Source organism: Lepeophtheirus salmonis, chromosome 8 (assembly GCF_016086655.4).
Source record: "Lepeophtheirus salmonis chromosome 8, UVic_Lsal_1.4, whole genome shotgun sequence".
Taxonomy (NCBI): Eukaryota; Metazoa; Arthropoda; class Copepoda; order Siphonostomatoida; family Caligidae; genus Lepeophtheirus; species Lepeophtheirus salmonis.
The window spans coordinates 581,654-587,804 of record NC_052138.2 but is presented as its reverse complement, the minus strand read 5'-3'; the positions used below and the strand labels follow the sequence as shown (position 1 = coordinate 587,804).

The following is a 6,151-nucleotide window of genomic DNA, read 5'->3' as shown; positions in this document are numbered from 1 at the left end:
ATGCAACACCCAATGTAACTACCCTCGTTGTTGTGACCATTTAAACAGTTGTTTTTGCCTTTTATGAGTTTTCTGAACACCATTTCTTGGAGCCCATCAACCATAGCTAAGCCTTTAGTGATAAAAAAGTAATATTTATTGACTATGTAATATTGGAAAACCTAATTATCATACCCAAGTCTTAAAGCGAAGTAAGTAGTCTCAGACAAACTAGTTGCGAACCATCCAAAGCTACTACCCCCGTTGTTGTGACCATTTAAGCAGTTGTTTTTGCCCTTTACTGAGTTGTGTATCATAATTCTTGATATGTTTAGCTAAAATAAAATCATATTTTATGGTTAGATTTAAAAAAAAATTGAATACTTACTGTGAGATAGTACAAAATTCAGAGTTCCATTTCGATATTCGTAAATACTTTTTACTGATAACATGATCATCATTTGGTGTGGATGACTCAAAACATTTTTATATGTATTTCTATATATGACATCAGTACCAACATCCTCCATTAATTTAATGATGGTTCCTCGGGAAGGGATATGTTTACCCTTGTATTTCTCCATAAATTTTTTGAACGTAGATGATTAGCAATGGATAAGGTTATATTACATGCAATAAGTATAGTTGTGAGATCAAAGTTAAAGTCTGACTTGATGTATTCATCGTCAAATTGATTTTATAGATGAATATCCATACTTTTGTTATGATATGAGGATAATGAGTGGCGTGTAATTCTAGACAGGGGACTAAAGGCACATTTATATCGACAAATCCGACAAACCATCTGTTTCTCATCCGGTAAGTATTTTCCAAATTCCTGGGCCTCCATTTTCATAAATCCAGACAGAAGGCGACGTCATTTTGGGGATTTTATTCAGTTCTCTATCGACTATCACCATCTCATATTATATTAATATTGAATAATAAAGGCGGGAATGATAACATTCATGATTGATAGAAGAAGATGTATATTATTTAATCAATGATGCCATAAGTATTTCTTCTTTTCTCCTCGCACGCTTTTCTATTCTTACCAAAATTATCCCCCTTACTTATTATATAGATAGGTGGTTCAAACACTCTTTACTTAATTAATTTTCCCTCATTCGTTTAATTTTGTAAACAAAACGACAGTCAAGTGATCTATTTATGTCCCAAAATAGTCGGCTACAAAGAAACTCTTTTCGTCGCAAGATATTTTTTGTACCACAGATTACCGGGCCGTGCAGAATTATTTACCGATTTTTGTTCAGAACATATTGCGGACAATAATGACATTTCGAATGACTTGAGAAACAATATATTGATACATTTTTAGAATAATAAAATAGTTTGTGATCAAATTTAATCAATGTAGCCACCATTTGACTCAATGACACTGGTCAGGCGACGTCTGAAGCTATCACAGACTTGCTGGATGTAATTGGCGTCCATGGAGGCCCAGGCCTGGTTGACAGCAGCCTTTAAGGCATTTACGCTCTTGTGTCGTTTTTTGCAGGCCTTGGTCTCCACGTGCGCCTAGATAGAGAAGTCTAGTGGTTTCAGATCTGGGCTCTGGGGGGGACAGTAGTCCTTGGGCCAAAAGTTCATGTTGTCCTTGAGCCACTCCTGAACTTTCTTGGAAGCATGGGCGGGTGCTTCATCTTGTTGAAAAACCCAAGGAGAGTTTCCAACTATGGATTTGATCCACGGAAGTACCTCGGACGCCAGAATCTTCACATAATCCTCCGCTGTTAATCTGTAGTCAGTGGGGAAATATACCGGCTTCATGGCCTTCCAGCTAGAGGCCACGAGACCCAACATCATCACCGAAGCAGGGTGCTTTGTTGTTGCCCCAACATCTTGCACATCTCCAAAGCTCACAACACGGTAATTTTGCCTGTTGAAAACAGGATCGACCGTAAAAGTTTTCTCATCTGAAAAAATGATGATGCGTCCATATGAGCTCTTGATATCATTCAAGATTTTCTTGGCACGCTCAATTCTGACTTCTCGCAGACGTTCAGTTAGCAGAGGGCGTTCAGTACGCCTCAGGGACTTTCCTCCAGCCCTTTTCAATGCCCTTGAAACAGTTGATCTCGACGTTCCCATCTTTCTAGCTATGTCGGCAATGGACCTGTTGGGAGTCCTCTTGAACACTGCCTTTACTTGCCTTGTTGAGACAGTGGGCTTCCTGCCACCCCAAGGGAATGCTTGAGATCACCCCCAGCCTCCAAGCGCTTGGAAACGTTGTAAATTGTCTTCAACGAGGCCCCAACCTGTTCCTAAATGTTGTTATGAGGCACTCCCGCTCGGAGGAGGGCTGCAATTTCGATCCTCTTTGTTTCCTGATTGGACATGGTCTCACGTGTGGAAGTTGTTAGGCTCTCACAGGAAGGATTTTTGTATATTTTAACAGTAAAAATACGAAACAATCAGATTGGTTGCCACAAAACCTCTTAAAAAGTATATTTACATCATCGGTAAATAATTTTGCACGGCCCGGTAGGTCACCAAATTATTTTTTTCTTATATTTCACTGTATGTGTCGTAAGTCCTTGTACATTTTTTAATTTATTAAAAAAAAGAGAAATATAGGCTTTATATTAATGATAAGAAAAAAATAAAAAAATGTAGATGAAGGATATTTTAATTTCTATTATTTTCAAAAATTCTGCCCTTTGCCACAATATAGAGCTTCAGGCGGATTCAAAACTTACCCACAACTTTCCTGAGGGTGTCTGCTGGAATGTTGGCCCTTTCCTCCTCTACCTTGGCCTTCATGAACTCGACGCTGCTGTGGTAGTGGGCATTGAGCTTTTCTCCAACGGCACGCCAAACATAGTACTCGAGTGGGTTCAGGTTGGTCGAGTTGGGCAGCCACACCTCCTTGGACCAAAATCAATTTTCCCCTAAATTGTATTAAGGGGTACTTTTGAGTGACCTTGTATATGTGGTACGGTGCTTTATCCTGTGTCCTTTCCAATGCCGTAGGTTGCGTTGAGGGCGAGAAACACCTTCTAGGCCATGATAGTTTTATATTCATTGGCCTTCAAGGTCCCTTTTATCCGAATTTTTATTTTACATACCGTCTGAACCAATGACACCAAACATCATGGCATTGGCTGGATGTTTCGAACCCCCGGTGAATTTTACGACGGGAGGAGTGTCTTTGGGGGTCTTAAGGGTGCGGGAGTTGCTGACTGGGTTGAATGTGAGAAAAGTTTTATCCGAAAGAATGAGAACTATCGTTCCAACCTCTGTTGTCTGTGTAAAGCCGTCAAACCCTCAACTTTTGGGACAGTCCTAGAGTTGAGGCCCAAATCCTCTATAACGATACACCGTACGGCCGTTTCGCGTTCCCTGAGGTTGCTGGCCATTTGGCAGATGTTGTCACGAAGGGCGTCTATCTTTGCCTTCACACTCCTTATGAGGCTTTTGTGCGGACCAATTTTGGTATTCTCGACCTGTGACCATTGACAAACGATTCAGTTTTTTTAGAGCTTCTTGGCGTTGTATACGGTGGTCCTACTGATTCTGAACTTATGGCCAATCACAGAGGGGTTGTCACCGGTTTTGATACGAGCAACAACTTTTTGAAAAAGTTTCTCCATTTCTGTTTTTGCAACTTCTAAAAGACCTACAACTAATTTTAAAAATAAACACCTAAAAAGGAAATCAGTTTGTGTTATTTGTCCCTTTTTATGAAATTTTCGCGAAATTCAAACATTTTTATTAGTATAAAAAGTGTGTACATGGACTTATGAAGACGCATACGGTATGTGTTATAGCCCCCCACCCCTGGAACACAGAAAGCGTTGTTTACTTACATTATTTTGTTCAGAAAGCAACAGAGAGTCACGCTGTCTTGCGGCAAAATACTACAACTCTGTGAATGATAATAACTCGAGGAACAATTACGGACAGAAATTTTATACGATCAATGGAAGACAATAATCAAATTTATTTATGAGCGCAGAATCCAAAACTGATCTTAGATCTTCAGTCATCTGAATTCGGAAATATCTGGGATTAAAGTAATTTGGGACTATAGTCGTTCAGAGTCATTTTTTACCCTTACATCAATCACCAAATTAAAAGAAAGATTATTAAAACATATATAATGGAGTTTTTATGATTAGGCAGTGTTTTTATTAATGTTGTATCTTGTTCTGAACTTGACATACTTTGATTTTGAGCCCGAAAAATGACACTCTTCTTTAGACCCATTTAACTTAATCTTAATACATACTGATGTGGAATATCATAGCTTATATTATATAAAAATTTTACAAAAAAAAGAAGATCTACTTAAACAATATGTATCTTCACGGATTTTTGTTCCATTTTTATTTTTATGGGGTTTGACGTCATGAAATTGTCAATGAAATTGGAAAAAATATGATGATACTGTTGACTATTTGCTAGTACATCCCCATAAAAAATGGGATCACTTAAAAAATAAAAAATCGATATTTTAATATCCTAGCAGATATTTCAAGATTATATAGGTCAGCGGTTTAGTCAATTATTCATTTTTTAAACGAAATGACGACCACGTGATCTATTGTTCTCCCAAATTAGTTGATTACAAAGAAACTCTTTTCGTCTTGAGATTTTTGATGTACCACAAATTACGTCATAAAATAATATTTCCTCGTAATGTATGTAATTTATATTTGAAATTTGACACGTAAAAATTGATTTAAAACTGAAATAAGTGTCATTTTCTCAATAATTTTTCATTTTTTTATCTTTTTTTCATCAAATGTCAATTTTCAATTGTTTAGAAAAAGTGGCTCAAAACGTTGCATTTTGGATATAAAGTTTATAACCCTATTGATTTGGTATTGTTTTTTCAATTTCCAAATTATTTTATTATATAATTTTTGCAATATTTGAAAAAATGAACCAGTTATCGAGGATAAGGTTTTTGGACAGCATGATTCTCTATAAATTTTTAGTTTTCGTAAATACAAGAGAAATTATGCTAGGTTTATGTTCCTCTTTACAATACCAATAAATACTTTTTATAATATTTTTTTTCAAAATTAGTCCAAAACAGTTTTTTCCAATGTTCTTTGCAAATTTTGATTTTACCCTTTTTTTACGAAAATTAAAGTACTATTTTTTTAAATTTCATTTTTAAATTAATAATAATATTAAATACAGGGGCCATATTTATATTATTCTAATACTTGCCCGGACCGAGGGGGTCTAAACATGAAGAAGTATAACATTGACCATTGTCAATGTGGTTTCCTGCTCTCTTCTTGGCCTGAGGATCGCTGAGTTACCCTTTGCTAGTACTTTATATAACATATACATAGGTATTGTGTTACTCACATGGAGGACTCGTTGCAAATTATTCTCAGTATGTGCCATTTTTTAAACAACAAGCTCGGACTTTCACACACCCTTGTAGATAATATGTATATTTTTTAGTTTGGCTATGTTCTATTTGTAGAGTTTTTTATATTTAATTATAGAATACATTTAGTCCACTAGCTGAAGAAAAAAACAATTTCTTATCAAATGAGTTTGGATAAATAAACATTGATCGTGTGGTCTTAGTTTCATCTGTTGAATTTAGCATGGGCCCTTGGGGTTGGCCTTTGGAAAACAATAAAAAGGAACAAAGAAATTGTTAAAAATTTCAACATTTTTTTCCGTAAAGGCGCTACAGTGCTCAAAAATGAATATAAAAACATGAACAGCACTTCTTTCCACTCAATACTTTAGGTTCTCAACGTAGAAGTGATTCACAGTGGGAAAAAGCATTGGCTGAGATGGGAGAAAGTTCCTATATTGAAAGTCAAATTCAAGGCTCAAATCTTTGTACAAGTCCTTCAATACTTTATGCTGTCCAGTTTGAGTCCTCAAATTTCTTTTGAACACATATGTCGAGTCCTTTGATTATATGTATATATGTTAACTTGAATCTTAAGGCTTTCGTGCATTCAATGTAAAATTAGAGTAGATATAACAAATCAAAAGTAATGACCATAACGGAATCAAATTTCAATTGTTATATACTATATAATATTCATTGTTAATAATTTGCTGCTAATTCCCTATAAAGGGTTATTTGATATAAAATTCTCAAGTTTTCAAAATACCTCCTCGAGTTCAATTAAAATATCAAGTATCAGCTGAGTACAAGATAAAGCTA

General features: G+C 35.8%; 1 long non-coding RNA gene across 1 annotated transcript; it reads right to left on the bottom strand.

Moving 5' to 3' along the window:
* Positions 1-6: 6 nt before the first annotated feature.
* On the bottom strand, positions 7-1,043 carry LOC139906131 (uncharacterized). The gene is made up of 3 exons (XR_011781430.1): positions 368-1,043; positions 175-314; positions 7-112 (listed from the first exon to the last, which is right to left on the bottom strand). It is a non-coding gene; the product is annotated as an uncharacterized lncRNA (long non-coding RNA).
* Positions 1,044-6,151: the final 5,108 nt, after the last annotated feature.